Source organism: Monopterus albus, unplaced genomic scaffold (assembly GCF_001952655.1).
Source record: "Monopterus albus unplaced genomic scaffold, M_albus_1.0 scaffold463.1, whole genome shotgun sequence".
NCBI classification, from domain to species: domain Eukaryota; kingdom Metazoa; phylum Chordata; class Actinopteri; order Synbranchiformes; family Synbranchidae; genus Monopterus; species Monopterus albus.
The window spans coordinates 27842-45371 of NW_018128343.1; the positions used below are offsets into that span (position 1 = coordinate 27842).

Here is a 17530-nt window from a genome sequence, read left to right on the forward strand (position 1 = left end):
AAACGGTACCGCTCAAATAAAAATACATGGGGATATGACAAAAAATCAACTCGTGGCCTCAATATCCTCTCCCGACGTAAATTCAATTCCCTGCGAATTAATACAGCGTCCTCCTCTACAGGATCCTCTATGAATGGACACGCCATTTTGGTCTCTGCATGACGGAAACGTGTGCAATCTATGAATGTACTGAAAGATTAAATGAGGTATTAAACACCTTTCACTTTAAAAAGGGGCGGAGACCCGGAGGAAACTCTGAGTTTCCCGAACAAAACCTGCTCCCAACCAGGTTAGGTTCACAGAGTAAGTTGCCATAGTAACTGACTCTGAGTTTAGATTACCTCTCTTTGTGAAACGGGTTTAACTTACCCCGCTTCACGGGTTTAAGTTACCTCCGTTTCTGAAACCGAAAACTCCGAGTTTCCCTCATTTCGGGGTTAACAAACTCTGAGTTTCGACAAAACCGCCTTCTTGAAATAGGCCCCTGGTAAATCTTTGACAAGCCAGCACTATTCATCAAATTTACATGAGAAAGTCCTTTTTTTAAAGGCCAAAACAAAGGGAACTAAATATTTTTATCTGATACCAAACCTACTTTAAATGTCCTTAAGTGGCATCTGTTGCACTCAAACTTTCCTCATAGTGACCTAAAAATGATCTGATATTTAGCTGTAAATTATACAACAATGGTTGCGAGATAAAAATTTGTCCACACAAACAGAAAAAGATGCACACACAGCTCCAATGAGTAGTTGACTCCCAGGCCAAATATGATTTTTAGAGGTAGAGCAATGGGAACAATTGTTTGGACAGTGTATTGAGATATAATCCCTTCATCTAGACCTTCTCTCGCTCGGTCTTTTCATCTCTCATGCACTCACAAGTAGACACACATAGCTATAGACACACAGAAGCACACACACAGCCACACTGCCTTCAACCAGCATGGCAAAAGCCAAGCTGGAACTCCGTCACCTTCTTTTATTTACGGCTTTACTCAGCAGCTCCTCTCTTACCGCCGGTCACAGTCCTCAAATATCAAAACACCACAAGGCAAAGGAAATACAGCCCATTGATGGACCAGTGCTTCTAATGACTTAAATGGAAGTTAGAGGCTAAAATCCTATTTAAAGTCATGTTTTTTTATATTGCCCCACTGGGTAGAGCAGCGTTTTGAAGGAATGCTACAATAATCTGTGTTCCCCCAGCACGCTGACTGCTCCAATACGTTGTACTACAATAGTTTTATCTATCGTAGTGCACATATTACACATTCTGGACCCAGTCTAAAATTGAAAACACACCCAAATCAGATGAATGTATTAACTTCCAAAAAACTAATCCAAAAAAGGGCTAAGGATAGACTACTGTTCTACGTATATTTTTGATGAATATATTCACAATCTTTTCATTTGTTTACTTAATGTATTTCTTTTAAACAGTAAGTTTGTATTAAAACCAGGGTTTGAATCTTGAAATATCAGGACAATCTAGGTCTCACCCAGACTTGTTTAGAGTCTCTCTCTCTCTCTCTCTCTCCTGAGCCCTCTCTGTCTATGGTGGTAAACAAACATTTAATGATTATATGAATGAATATAAGCTAGTTATTTTTCATGACAGTTACAATCTGTTTTTTAGTGGTTGCTATAAATCAAGTCGTCCACAATTCTCTGGTCTCCTGAGCTTCACTCAACAGACATGAGCTGTGAGCTCAGCGTCATTATATCTGTCAGTCAGCAGCTCGTGATGAAGGACGGAGGACTGTCTTCACCAGACTGACCAACAGAAAAATAACAGGGGATGTTCCAAAAACTGCCGTACCAACTACTGTATACTTTTTTCTACAAACTGCACACATTGTCTCAGTACCTTTAAAAGCAGATAAAGTCAGAGGAACATTACTGATATCCTGTATCTGTGTGATATGATGCTATCACACCACAACTCTACCTAAAATAGCTCACGGCTTCTCTCTACCTGTGTTCATTATGTGGGGAAAACTTGTTTTCTGCTTTAATGAGACTTGCTGCATCTCTGAACAAAATGTGGCTTATATGTGTGTGTGTGTGTGTGTGTGTGTGTGTGTGTGTGTGTGTGTGAGAGAGAGAGAGAGAGAGAGAGAGAGAGAGCGCAAAGTGTACAAGTCCAAGAACAGGTAGAAGCACACACAGATAGCTTCTGTACCTGTATTCACCATATGGGGGTAAATCATAACCACATAAGCTCAAACCTCAGGGTCACAGAGAGCTAGAGGTATACTCTAGCAACCCACTGACAAACACACGCATACTTAGTCCCTAAATAAAATGTTATTGTCAGCCTGTGTGTGTTTCTGAATGGTTTGACTGTCAGCCATCCCACTGCTGTTTAGCAGAGGCGGCTGCTGCATTGTCTGCCATACAATAGTGATTAGGAAGGCGACAGAGACAGAAGGAAAGCGAGTGAATCTTATTGTGTGTCATACAATAGCATTTCAGAAGAATGCAGGAGAGAGACAAAGACATAAAAAGAGGTTTTATTGTCTGTTGTTTAGCAGGATGAGCTCAGAGGAGCAGAGCAGATTTAACAGGAGATTGGCTGGATCTGTTTAACTGACATTTCAAAGCACAACATACACACATTTACACAATATCTGAGGACTCATTGAAAACTTTTCCACATATTAACTATGAATGGGTATGACACCCTAAGGTTTTTTGGTTCTGACTGGAATGTGCCATGTCCAAATGTAATTCTGGTGACAGTTAGTGAAAGTTTTTCAGCATAGATCCCAAATTAGGATGCATTTACACTAAATATTTCTGGCAGCGGTCATTTTGACTGTGATGTGTTTACCACATTTGTTTGATTTTAATCAGCCAGGTGAGAAAAAGGCAATGGGAACAAGAGTGGCACCAAAACAGACACTTAAAACTCCAGTTCTTGGAACTCTTCTGTGTGTAGCTTATTAGGAGTTAAATTAAATCAAGGATGAATGTTGGCATCCCTTTGTATTTGGAAAGTCAAAAGAAGACTGGAATTCAATTGTTTCCTAATGTGGTTTTAACATGCACAAGCAGCAGACAAATCAAATCACATTTATCAACACTTCCAGATATTGAATGATATTTGCTTTGAGTTCCCAAAAGTTTTTAAAAAATGTGTCCAATGATCAGCTGATCATTGAAATGGAAAAATTATGGATAAACATGTTTGTTGACTTGATACAGTGTAATTGCTTTATAGTACCACAGCAACAAATCACCTGTTAGCTTGTCAACCATGTGACTTGGCACAACAAATTAGCAGAAAAACATCAAATCTACAGTAATGCTCAGGATTGGAGTCTGTGATTTACTGTACACCCAGATTAATTCAAACTATGTGCTAGTTCTCATTTATACTAACTTGACTTTTCAGAACTGAACACATACATGTCCTCTACTGTCAGATCACTCTTCTCTCTCTGCATCCTCTCTGTCCCATCTGTTATATCCAAGCAGATGTCCTCTTGCCTTCATCATCCTGACTGTGACTAAGCCAGGTTTGTCTCAGGATTGGCTCTCCAGCATCCCCTGCTTATCCTTAAAGCAACATTTCACTTTAGTGCAGGTGTTAGTGCACTGCTACTCATCAACTTCCAACCTAAATGTTTTTATTACTTTGGGATGCAATTAGCATTATGCTGCATTTATATGAGATGCGTAAGATGGCAGATACATGAAAGCTACTACTCAAAAGCACCTTAGGCGCCAGAGGACAAAACATGTGAGCCCTGTATTCTCTGACTTCCTAAATTCCCAGGCCTCACAAACACAAATAAAGCTCCACTTCAAATAAAGCTGCCTACATGTTAGTGTTACTGGCCATAAAGTAAGCAGCACATACAACTCTTCAAATGTCATTCCAAAATACATACATTTAAAAGAATACAAAAATCAAGGGATCACCAAAGTCACCAGGATTCATACTGTGGGAACTGTACAAAATCTGCTAGTAATCCATCCAGACAGACAGATCAACCAACTGATACTGGCATCCTTACAGTCATGCCACTAGCATGATACAAAACATCTTTCTCTTGTGTTGTCACACACCACATGACCAAAGCTGATCTGCATCAATAGAATGGCTCCCTATAAGAGCAGAACTGACTGAATCAAGACATCCATGTTCAAGACTGACAGGAGGACAGGGGTGTGGTCTTGGCTACTAGAAAAAGCTGCTTTTCCACTGAGGAATTTTCTCCAGGAAACTAGCATTTAGGCTAAACTTAGTTCTGGGCTGCAGTTCTAACCTCGCTCCCTAAGGTCCCTAGTCGAGGGGTAGTACTTTCTGAAAGTCCAAGAGCTATCAGGGCAAGGCCTACAATGCTGAACATCACCAATTGATCAAATACCCTGCAGCATTTTACACGCAATACTCGTAACACCCTGCTACCAAATGTCGCACTTTTACATGAGTGAGCACATTTGTTTAATCTTCATATCAAATCACAAGCTGCATTGGACTTCAGTTCCTGGGAAAAACAAAAGTGCACTTCAGCAAACCAAATACACCTCTAATTAGTACTATGGTGTGACCTTACGTCAAAGCAAACCCCAACTCTACACATTTCATTTTCACCTCTGTTCCCATATCACCTGCCATCAAAGTCACTAAAAGAAAATTCCATCACAGTTAAAAGAAAATAAGGTTAAGAGAAGATAAAAAAGAAAAGGGATCCTGCAACCCAGCACAATGTGAGGTGTGGTGATAGCTTTCATCTGTGGAAAACTGGCAGAGGGTTAGGGATATGGAACAGACAGTTTGCCAGAAATCTGGCTTAGTGGATTCCCAGGGATCTCACTTTGGCTCGTCAACGAGCCTATTTATAGCCATTCCAAGCTCCTCTGATACAAATCTCTGCCCGTCTGTGAAAATCAAACCCGCTTGACCTTTTTCCAATTCTTGTCATACTCCACAGTGAACCACAGGGATAAACTGCAGTTAAAACAGGATTGAGTTGATAAATAAGAATGGATCCCAGTGTGTTTTAGATAGATTTTCTTCAATTTACTGTTCACTGTTCTTGGCCACTTTGTCAGTTATTTTTCTCTCCTGATTCATCCTCCTATGCTGCAATAAAACTCTCTATATAAAAAAGCTGTGAAAGAATGTAAACTTTCAGGATAAAAGCTATTCAAACTAAGGTGGCACAACTGCTGTAAGGCTTCGATGGCATGCATTAAATGTTGCTGTCAACAGATAAAAACACAAAAAGACCACAAAAAATAAAATTGTGGTTTTTACATGTTCCACACCCATAAAGACATGAAAATCATGATCTGAGGATGGTGCTAGATGACGATAAGGGATCACCACAGTTAAAGCAACTTATCTTTGTGATGACATGCATAATCAATCTAATAAATGGTCAAGATAATCCCCTTAAAACCACACAAATATCAACCTCATGCTAGCACTACAGAAGATACAATTATCTGTACAAATTCTGGGCCAATCTATCTAGTAGACGTTGAGATATTTCATAGAATGTCCTGCTTTTGACACTCAGAAATAAAGTCAGGAGATCACCAAGGTCACTGGTTATTCATTCTCTGGGGAACATGGATATCTATATACAATTTCCCTAGGGCTATGCTGCTAGCATGTTTACCACCAGACCCAATCTTTAGTAGGGACCAATACATAATCATAGTTTGAGAAATTTCTGGAGCCTACAAAATTACACTTTACCATTTACTTTGTACACAATATTTGTTGTTTGTTTTTTTTAATCAATGAAAAGCACAAATTCAAATGTTATCTTAGCTGCTGCCTCATTGTTTTACACCAGTCATTCCAAGTTATCACTGCTAATTTGACAATAATAAACTGATAATGCAGTATATTAGTTAAAAGGATACACACAGCACATTCAACCTGAGTACAGAGGCTCTACATTAAGCCAAAACAGCCACACTGATAAGAGTGAGATCACCGCTGTCATTATTTCCAAATGATTTGCTATAATGAGGACTAAGCCCCTCCGAGTTTTTAGGGATTACTGTGTTTGTTTAATGTGGATCCATGCATAACTATATTCGTGGAATTTAAAAAAGCACCACCAATATTGGTATTGGTGGTGCGTTTTCAAATTCCATGAGTATACATACCGGTAGTTGCCTGTGGTCACTATTTTCAGTGTGCGAATGAGTGTGTGTGCAAGTCTGTCTGGCCCTTTTCTAAAGGTTAATGAGTGGGGAGTCACCACATTGTAACACCATGGTTCCTCTACAGCCCTGAGCTAATTGGGACAATCTTTAGCTTTATGGTTAATGATGACAGACACCAGCCTTGACACAGTGTGTGTATGTGCACGTGTCACAGTTCCTTTGAGCCTTGCTTTCCAGGTTTTGTCCAGTAAAAATGAATAAAATCCAAAATCTCCGTCCAGAACCTGCATTCCCCTATGCGCAGGTCATCTGTTATCACACAACGTATTCACACCTTTGTCTGTCTGTTGCCATTCCTCACGTTCTCCTTCTCTGCTCCTGAACAGTGTGTCACATCTCTCCGCCAACCCTGGGTTGCCCGTCCAGTGGTCCAGTCATTACAGCTGCCCCAGCCGCCCAAGACCCGCTACTGAATCCCCGCGCCTACTCCTCGTGGTCTTCTTCTTTTCACTTTACAATAAATATTTCCCTGACCTGGGTACGAGCCCTGCATCTCCTTGAGTCCTGCCTTTTCTGTTCAGATACGACTCAGCCGTAACACCTTCAGCTGATGACAAACCTTAGTTTTTTGTATCATTCTGTTAACTAAAACCTAAAGTTGATCAATAATGTATTTACATTTATGACTGTAGCAGAACAGTTTACCTGTGAGAAGTGCAGTGTGATTTACACAAGGCCTTTACAGTAAAGTACTTTGAAGAATGTTGGACAAATGACACTGAGACCAGGAAAGACTGATTACAGGCAGATATAGTAAAGGAGTGTGTGAGGCGATGGAGGAAATGGTTACACACACACACACACACACACACAAATACAGAGGAAGAAACATGATGCCAAAATGAGCTAAACCGACCCCTAATAGGTCAGTTTAGCTGGAAAGCATACCCTATTAAATATGCATAATAGTCAGCAGTCATATAGCAGCCACTTTGAGTCATTGAGGGAACAGGCCAGAATCACAGACAGAGGCTACTGTCACACACAAAAGACAAGGAGTATATCCGACACATTACTGCAGAGATGATAAGCATAAATTTTAAATGTCCCCAGTGGGGAAACTAGGTCACTGCAGCAGAGAATCAATCATCAGTTGCAGGCCTAGAAATATCTGGTATACTATTCTGAAAAGGGACACAGTTAAATAGACAATTTTAGTCTAACGTATGGAAGCAATATAGAAAAGCTATATTACCTAAACTGTATAAAAATAGAAAATGATAAATATTAGGGTGATAAAATTGTTGGTTCTAAACACGGGAAGCCATACCAAAGAATCATACACATCTTAGTGTCATATGAGTCCATTTCCATATATACTGTATGACAAAGTAAAATATTAACACTCAGTGGCCCATCTGCACTGATATGAAGTAACAACATGCACCATGAAGTTTTAAAAATAAACTTCCAAGACTTTCAAAACTCATGATGCCCTTTGGTTGCAAGGTATTACTATAGAGGTAAATTAGCACATGAAAATTCTCATGAGAATCATGGAGACAGCTCCAAATCTGCAGATGTTTGTGTGCATGCTCAGCTGTTTAATTCATAGCTGTGTCAGTGCACAGCGACCCCAAACTGTCACAGCCTTTTCTGCCACTTCTCCTACTTTAGGATTAAATCATTAAAATTAAAGTTTCAAATGAACATGCAACAACAAGGTGGCACACGAGATGGTAAACTTCTCATCTTGTTTCCTTACGTTCACACTAATATAAATTTCACCATCATTCCTTGTTAAATTAGTGCAACATATTTCATGTATGTCTGTTTATGCTTTTCTGCCTCCTCAATCCACCAGGTAACCACTCTGATTTATCTAAAAAACTGTTTAGTCTTTCAAGTGCATTTATTTTGATAAGTTAATATATTCAGTGGTGCCAGCTCGTGAGTATTTTCCGTTTTTCCCCGATTTCTATCATCTGTACAGTGAATATCTTTGTGTTTTGGACAAATATGAAGACCTCATCTTAAAAAGAAAATCAATAATTAACAATCATTGTTTGCAACCCTAAATATTAGTTTGGGATTCAAGTTTAGGTTTGTGACCCAAAACATCTAAACAATGTCTTGTCTATTTTTGTGGTGTTTTTGGAACTTTTAGCTACATCTGGTGGCATTCATAAGAGGACAAAGGTTGCTCGCTTTAGTCATTTTAACAGGTGACATCTGGTTCATGGACAATACATTCACCAGCTACAGCGTTTCAGTACTGAGAAAAAAAAAAAAAAGTACGAACTTTTAAGATCAAGATTTTTAGCAGTTAAAACAATAAAGCTCTAGATTCAGTAAATGTGGTTCCTGCATAATGAGGACTTTATGCCTACAGCTTTCATCCTAGCTATTGGAAAGTTTCTATTATTAGATGAAAATATAGGAGAAGTCTCATATCCAATGCTGTGTAGCGGCATATTTGAACAAGTCTAAGAAAAGGATTTGCAAAAACAGGTGGCTGTGACAACACAGTAATGTATAGAATAATGAAAAAAAAAAAAACTAAAATGGGGCTGAGTGTACTTTGATCAAAAAAACTTCCACTGGATGTCACAACCCTGGATCATTACATCCAGAAAATGGTGGCACTTTACTAAAAATGATGCTGGTATGACATTAAAAGTGCACCGTGGGAGCAAGACAATCATTATGATCAGAGTGGGATATACTTATATTGACTGGTATGTAATGTAAGTAGAGCCTGCCTTTGCTTTTACTAGATGTATGCAGTGGTTTCAAATGTTTGTTCACTTCAGGTAAAGTTTCAAACTTTACACTTGTGTGACACAACCAAATACATCCAGACATTTGTTAAATTCAGTTTTTAAACAAGTGCTGTCCACAGTTTGGCAGAGACTAAGGTACTGTAGCAGGAAAAGGACAGACAGGAATCATTCTTTAAGAAAGCCCTGAAGGGCTGCCGAAAATAGCCAGAGGCCAGCGTCACATACTCGATCCCCAGAGCCAAGCAGAACATATACTCTCATCTAGCTGCACTGGGATTCATATTTCTGTGGGCATTTTGTCATTCTTAAAGGCATTGTTACCTCTTCTAGTCTGCAGCAAAAAGAAAAGCCAAGACCCAAATCTTGATCTGTGGCAAAACTGTCCAAAGGCAAGTCCACCGCACGCAACACTGCAAGCAATACTCTGCCGCAGTGTGCAACCATAATAAAGCTGTCATACAGTCTGTGAGTTCACTGAGCCTTCACCCTTCTCCCCTAGACACGGATACAAATAAATACACCAATTGATCACGCACTTGACAGACACATGCATACACCTCTAACAGGTACACGACACTTGGCTGGCCATGCATTTCCTCTCATACCCAGTCAGTCAAACACAAGCTGGAGCGGAGAGTTAGACCGATAGCACAGAGAGATGACTCTCTGACCCAGCGGCTTAAAACCCATTTAGTACTCAAGATCAAGTTCAACAGTATCCTGTATCTGTTCAGTCTTTTTAATCATTTCTTAAATTTATGACCCTTATTCAGCAGAAATTGTTCATTTGTTCAAATTCCTCTATTTTTCCCCAAACACCGCAAACCCTCAAATATTCTTTTTTTTAACAAAAGGTATAAAACAGAAAAAATCTGGGATGTTGTGCAAATTCACACACAGTCAATAAAAATTACTGAAATTGTTATTCAGTGAAAAATGCAACTCCTATCATGATAATGTAGGCTGCACAGTCAGCTGACTAGCACCACTGTGTAGTATTTACAGACTGATTCCACTTTTTTGCATACAGGCTGACTGGCATGTCACTCGAGTCCTCAGCGACCCCATTCCGAGTCAGGTCATTTCAACGTCACTTCTCCAGCATCTACTCCAGCAAGAGGAGGTTTTCTCTGGCGGACCTGTCAGTTTTATAAGCCTGTTACAATTATCAAAGTCCCTTTTATAAACCAGGAGAGAGAGAAAGCACAGGAACAAGAGAGCTATAAAGGAGAAGATAGTGTTGATGAACATTCAGACAGACAGGAAGCGATGGGGTATAAACACAAATGCAGAGCGCAAGCTGAAGAACTACAGAATGGTGTAAGAAGATACTGTATATTAGCCCTTTAAGTATGACATGACATGGTTATCTCGCCCAGCCCTACACTGTTGTCTTTGGTACTAATTACACTTGAATCTCCAGCCAGACACTCAGTCAGCCGGTGATTGGACGCTTCAGATGAAGGATCGGAGGAAACAACATCAGGGCTGCGTCCGAAACCGCATACTGTGACAGTACGTACTGAAAGAGATGAAGTACCTACTTACTGACCATTAAAACAGTAGGTACTGTATAGTATGAAGCTTGGTAGTATGAATGAGATTCGGACGTACTACATCTGCCATGTTGATACATCACGTGACATACGTTTTCATAGCAGCGCGAAAATTTAAAGAGCCCGTAAAGTTAGCAATGGCGTTTTCTATTGGCGTTTTAAAGTTGTTTCAGCAAGTAACAGTACAAAGGAGGCAAAGGGCAGCTGCTCGCAGAGCAAGGCTTCATAGGCAGCTTATGAATAATTTACTGCATAATGTAAGTATCTATTAGTATTTAGCAAGTAAATTTTACCTCAGAAACAAAAGACATGACCACAACAACTGACTTTAGCCCAAGAAAATAACTTATTTACTTGTGAGATTATCATTATTAAAATAAAGAACAAAACCAACAGAAATATAATAATGCAATTTTTTATTACATATAAAAACAGTATTCATTACATTTTATTTCCTAATATGATGACGCGTCGTCTTCTTCGTTGGATAACTCCTCTCCCGGGGCATCATGGGATAGTGAAGTGTCCATCGTATGCACACTGCAAAATCCAACCGGAAGCAGTAGGTCATCCGGGTACTTTTCGCCTACTGTTTTTGGAATACTACGAATCCGGACATACTACTCGCCTCGCCTACTGCTTTTCGCCTACTATACAGTATGGTAATAGGCGGTTTCGGACGCAGCCCTTGTGTCTCTAAAATTGCTTCCTCTTTTCCTTGCATCTTATGTGGCTGGGACTAAGATGAAAGTGAGGGAAATGTGGATGCAATTTAGGGAATTGGGACTCCTTCAGTGAGTGAGCAAAAGCTGTCCAAGTAGTCCAATGAGTACAAGCAGGATACAGAAGGAAGGAACAAAGGAAAACTGTTAAAAATGTTTACATTTTTGCCTTTAAAATGCCAGTAAAATTTTTGCCTAGATACCCAGCATTTTCAGCAACTATGTTCTATGAGCTCGCATTCAACAGCTTGAGTGACTGGCCATGAGACACTTGTAAAAATAATTTTCTTTAGTTTAGATGTATTGATATACAGCATAACCTGAATAACTTCTATACATTCCTTATATTGGCATATATTCTTTTGGTAAAGTTAATCAATCCTGTACATTTCCTTCTTTTCTGAATCTTTATTTTAACTTAACAGGAGAGAGGCAGGAAATTTGAGCAGAGAGATAGAGGCATGATATCCAACAAATGCCCTGAGCTGGATCTGAACCCAGAATGCTGCTGTTACATCCTCTTCAAAATGTAAATACAATAAAACATTTACTTATTTGCTGCATCTTTTAGAACATTTTAAACATCTGTAATAATGCAATTTACCTGAAGAGCTCATTAAAATGTAACAATCTTATCTACTCTGGTCGATCTAAGAAAATCGATTAAAGTTTTTCGCATGTTGATAGGAAGAAAGAGATAAATGAACACAATTTTCACAAAGCAGTGTAAGGCAGAATCATCTAACAATAAGGAGAGAATTGCGGAGATGGAGACGACACCTGCTTTCATTATTTGTTCCCTCTGATGCTATCTACTTTAAAACCATGTGATTAATTCACAGAGTTCAGACAGATTAGTCAATAAATTACAAACTCCTTTCCTGACTGTGCTTTGGAGATACCATGCACTGTCTCATAGCACATTTCTCAGACTCCATTTTTCATGGAGGACTTGTTGTGGCCTCTTTCTATTGTGCAAAAAAGGACTACCCGGGGACCACTGGTGTGAAAAGCATTGGTTTGATAGAGGTGGGAAAATTCTAAGTCATTGCGTATGGTACATAGAAGTGTATAGCTCAGGACTCGCTGAGGTGGGATTATACATATATTTACAAAGGGTATGTTTAAACAGCAATGTTGGTCTTTTCTCAGTAATCATGACAAACAGTATGATTAGAAACAGAAATGACATTAATTCACCTACAGATTCATAAGGCTGGTGGATTGTAAAAGTAACATGTTCACATTGACACACACACACACACAAAGCCAAGTAACAAGTCTGCTGCTTTCAGATCTTAACAATACAGTTAGGGTTGACAAGCAGCAACTCTAACCGTAATAAACAGGAGTGCTACACTACTGACGCCTCCAAATGACAAATGAGACAGGCACACATCAGAGAGCCTCTCCTACAGTGCTGCTAGTTCAGCTACAACACAGGTAACTGCATGGTGACTCTTGCAGGGACATAAATATACTTGTAGTTGCTGTCAGATCTCCACCACACTCTTTGTTAGCAGTGGAGAAAAGCAAAATCTGACAGTGGCTTCTTAGCTGTTAGCAGTGGTCAGTGTCCTCCGTGTCCTCTAACCCACGGTGCCACACATTACATAGCGACAAGGCTATGCGCCCTACTCATTGTTTCCTCACTTCAGAGTTTTTTTTTAAATATTCTACAAAGCAGAATGTGAGTGTATAATTGCCTTAATTTCCTTCCAAAAGTGCACAACCACTGTGTACCCAGTGTCTAACACTCCTCCAAGGACTGCAGAAAATATACTTTCTACTGAACTAAATGAATGAACCTCAACCAAGCAGTCCAATTAATAGGTAGCAGCAGGCAAAGACGTATGAGAAAATAATAATTTAATTTGGATATAATGGAAACACCAGTGAGCTCAGCAACACAATGAATAGTAAGGGAACCTGTTGAGTTAAAGGTATTTTGAGTTTAAATATTTCTCTAATAGTATAAACTAATTCATTTTAAATATTTACAAATGCTCCAACCCACGTGGAATTACACGCTAATGTTCCAAAAAAATTATGTGCAGAGAGTTCCTCACAAACATTTTTTTAAGAAAAGAGTTGTGGGCAAAAAAAATTATTTTCACACCCAGTCCTCTTTTAAAAACTTCCTTTCAGAGAGCCCTCAAAACAATGACAACAAACAAGGGATAAATATGCCCATTAGTGCCTAACACCTATAATACCCAAAGTATAAGTATGCATATTTCACCACTATGTAAATCAACAGCATGAAGGCTTAACAATGCACATGTCAAACAACAAGCAAAAGAAAAATAAGCTCAGCCACAACCAAACAAACGTATTCACAATTATTACCAATGCACATAGTACACAGATGGCAAGCAACATAACAACAAATGGCAGCCAGTACACACTAATACAAAGCCCACACGCGGCTCCATATGAGACCATAACAGACGGAAAACCTCAGAGGCCTCGGTATTATTAAACATGAAATCGCCAAATGGAGTAAACACTGCTGATAACGTACCTTCTTGAAGTGAAACGGTGAGACCCAGCATCCCCACAAATCCTTCAAGAAAAAGCAAAATATAACATAAGGCGCGACTTTGAAAGATGTTTGTAGCTTTAACATTCATGGTGCTAGCCGTTAAAAGTCAACTGAAAAACAGCAACTGTCGTAAACGGTTTTAACCGTTATACCGCTTAGCTAAATTTTAGTGCTGAAAACGTCTGTCTATTCCGAGGACAAAGTTTATATTTACATACTTTATTGCTATAAAGTATGTATATTCATTAGCCTTACACCTGTTCCAGCCTGTCAATTAGTTAGCTAGCTAGCTAGATGCGGCTACATTCCTGGATACGGGAAGGACAGAAGTTAGCTACTCTGGCGTTTACTTAGTTATATAACTTGTCACAAAACAATGTTAAAAAAAAAAAAAAAAAAAAAAAAAAGAAATGTTCCGCCTCCTGAAAGAGACTTCCTAAAACAAAGAAAAAACTACGCCTGGTGGGTGTAAAATAACCAAAAATGTTTTACTCCGAAACAGGTTGACTACTCACATCGAATTCCTTTTACTCCTTTAAAATCAAAGATGGTACCAGCTGCCATGGCAACTGCTTCGTTATGAGCGGTGTGCTGTCGCTGGTACAGGCTAACTGGTAATATTATGATAACCCAGTAGGCTTTCCTACGTATATTTTATTTTATTTGTGGAAAGTAGCTAATTAAGTAGCTACATTTACTCAAGTACTGTACTAAAGTACAATCTTGAGGTACCTGTGTATTTCCATTTTCTGCTAGTTCAACTTTACTGATTTTCAAAGGTAAATAGGTTGTACTTTTACTACATGTATTCGATAACACTACTTTTTCAAATCAGATTATTAAAGCAAAATACAGTATTGGACTAATCATAAGACTTTATTCACAAGCTACCCAGCAGTATGTAAAATAATTCAATTTGTAAGTATAAAAAGTAGGCCATGCCAGTAGCCTCTATAGTCATGGGTAAAGAATCCCAAATGAAATGTCAAGTCAAACTGGCTCTCTTTGACGTCATAACCATCCAATGTAAGAGCCATAATGACTAGAAGAGGCTACAATCTTATTTGTTTTCAAGGAAAACTCTACTGTTTAATAATTAATTATCAATATTTTGCTACAAATATCTACAAACACCAAGCCGTCACTGGTAGGCTAGTGGTTAAGGCGCAGCTGCGGTCCAGGTTCAAATCAGGGTTGCATCAGGAAGGGCATCCGGCGTAAAACCCGTGCCAAATGTCAACATGTGTCGTCAGTGTGACAATTCACTGTGGCGACCCCTAAACTGAAAAAGCCAAAAGTGGCTTTCTATCTACAAACACCATTCTAGGGCTGTCATATGTAGCTGTAAAACAAAAGTGACTCCCTGCTGGAAGAGCTTCTTCTCTGTTTTATGGGTTCAAGTCCCAACAGGACTTTCTGTGTGCTTTCTCTCATTTGTATCCTCCCCATAATCCCCTCTACAGGTTTTGAGGCCAATAAACAGGACTATCAGGGAGAAAGAATTGGCGGGGGAGTGAAACTGTTGACTGTCAATGAGCAAAATTTTGCCCATGGTAGTTAAGCCAATACTGGATTGCTGCTTGAAGTTTTTGGTTGGCAGTGTTAAGTAAGATGGGAAGTAAAATGCAAACTGCATCCACACATACAATACATACATGCACAGCATTTACAGCTAATCAACTATGAATAGTGAACATTAGCAAATAGCAAGCACTGACCTAATATGCATAAACAAAGCCCCCACAAAAATCCTTTCAGTGCAATATGAATTATGAATTAAGATGAATTATGGCTCAGCAGGACTGCAGCGCCTGCTCATTAATCAGTGTGTTTTCATCGGAATGGAGAAATATATCCCATTCCCACCATGTTAACACAAAGAACAGGTAGGCAAACATACTAGACAAATCTGCTCTCACATGAATTTGTGTAAGGAAAGAAGAAAATTTTATTTTGGAATCAAGCTTGCAATTGTCAGAGTTTCTTTTTTTGTGAGAAAAGAAAAGTGAAAATGTTCATAGTAATAAGGACGTCTGAGCTTTAGAAACTGAAAAAAAAATCAATTGTAGTCATTTTTATTGATTTGGGATTCTTCATCCATGACTATGGACTGTATGGCAAGATTACCTGCTGGGAAGCAGACAACTTCACTGTTTGAGTTTATATGATCTACTGCGATTTTGTTGGGGAATATGTAACATATAACAACATATAAGCTGCATTTTTACCCATCTTATCACCAGGGGTGGATCTAGATGGGGTGGCCAGGCTGGGACACAGAGTCAGAGAGGGGTGGGACATAAAATACATGTAAAAAAAAAAAAAAAAAAAAAAAAAAAAGTAAACAGTACAAATGAATCAAACTGTTTGTGTAAAAATTAGACATGCCTCGTCTTTTCTTTAGCTAATTTTGGCTGTGCTCCTTATTTATCCTGACCAGGAACATCACTGCGACATAGTGCCGCTCCTGGCCGCTCCCTGGCTCCGCCCATGCTAATCACCAGGCAAGAACATCATTATTGGATGATTCCCAGATTATGTTTAACACCAGCTTTTTTAAATTCTCCCTTTCTGCAACATCTGTGGCAAATATGGCATTGTTGTATGATTAACATTTGGTTAGCTTTAGGCAACTAAATAAGTTAGGATAAAGTCATGATTATGGTTTTTATAAAAAAAAGTAAACATTGCCAATCTGCCTCCTGAATTAAAGTCAGTTGTATCAAAATTGTCAGTTTTAATACCTTTGTTTTGTGTTTTATCAAAATAGAACAACTAGTTTTCCTGGTGCTGTTAGCATTCAGGCAATTTAATCCAATTTGTCTGACTAAATCTTTATTTCTTAAAATTAAAGTGGTCAGATGAACACAGTGAGATTTCTGCTTGTGATTTTTTTATTATCAGTCATAACATTTTTGGTATTTTCCACCTATGCATATCAGTCATGGAAGCACAGACTCATCTTTCTTAAACTTTGTTATCTTAAGATCAATGTCTATTATCATTATTTTGTGATAACAAATTTGGTTTTGTAGAGCCTTTAATACTGTCAGTGCTTCCAGGGTGCAGAAAGACTAAAATGTAATTGATAGTGTCAGCGGGAGCGATCGCAGCTGATCAAAGCAGCCCTTTGAGCCTGTGACACAGGCAGCCGCAATGACTGATAAATAAACTGTTCAAGAGAAAAGCAATTTTGCTGCTTTCCGTGACAGAGAGAAATTGGTTCTGATCACAAGAAAACTGATTTCTAAAAATAACGTTATGAGCTGATAGCAAAATTAAAATTTGAGCTGTCAAAAACATGAGCACAATGTTGTGTATAAATTATGTTATGTATAACATTAATGATTCCTTCCTTAACACATGTTTTCTATGCTGCAGTTTTTGGTGAGAGAGAAATGTTTTGCAGATTTACAGAAACTCAAACACATTTGAAGTTTGAAACACTCCGTTGAAAAGAAATAAATTGTCTCACACTGATGCGGTAAAAAGTTCAGTTACACCAAGTTCAAGTAGTACATGTCCATATAATAAGTGTTTATTTTGATGTTATATTGAAGAACTAACCACAACAGCCAGTTCACAAAGAGCATTTTCTGCTTTAATGCTGGCACAGTTTCATGAGCCACGAGGCTTTTGTGCCCTAACATATACTCAGGTTTCCCTTTGGCTCTTCTCTTCAGGAGAATCCCCGCGGCTGTCCTAAGTGCTTGTCCATTACTGTGAACTTCTTAAAATAGACTCTTTGAGCACCAAGAAAACATCAACAATGATGCATCATACTCCC

General features: G+C 38.8%; 1 long non-coding RNA gene across 3 annotated transcripts in view; it reads right to left on the reverse strand.

Moving 5' to 3' along the window:
* LOC109952484 (uncharacterized) overlaps positions 1 to 14078 on the reverse strand; it is a 37579-nt gene extending 23501 nt beyond the window's left edge. For all 3 annotated transcript variants that reach the window (XR_002273770.1, XR_002273769.1, XR_002273768.1), the window contains exon 1: positions 13723 to 14078. This is a non-coding gene — a long non-coding RNA (uncharacterized LOC109952484). The remainder of the gene's footprint in view (positions 1 to 13722) is intronic.
* Positions 14079 to 17530: the final 3452 nt, after the last annotated feature.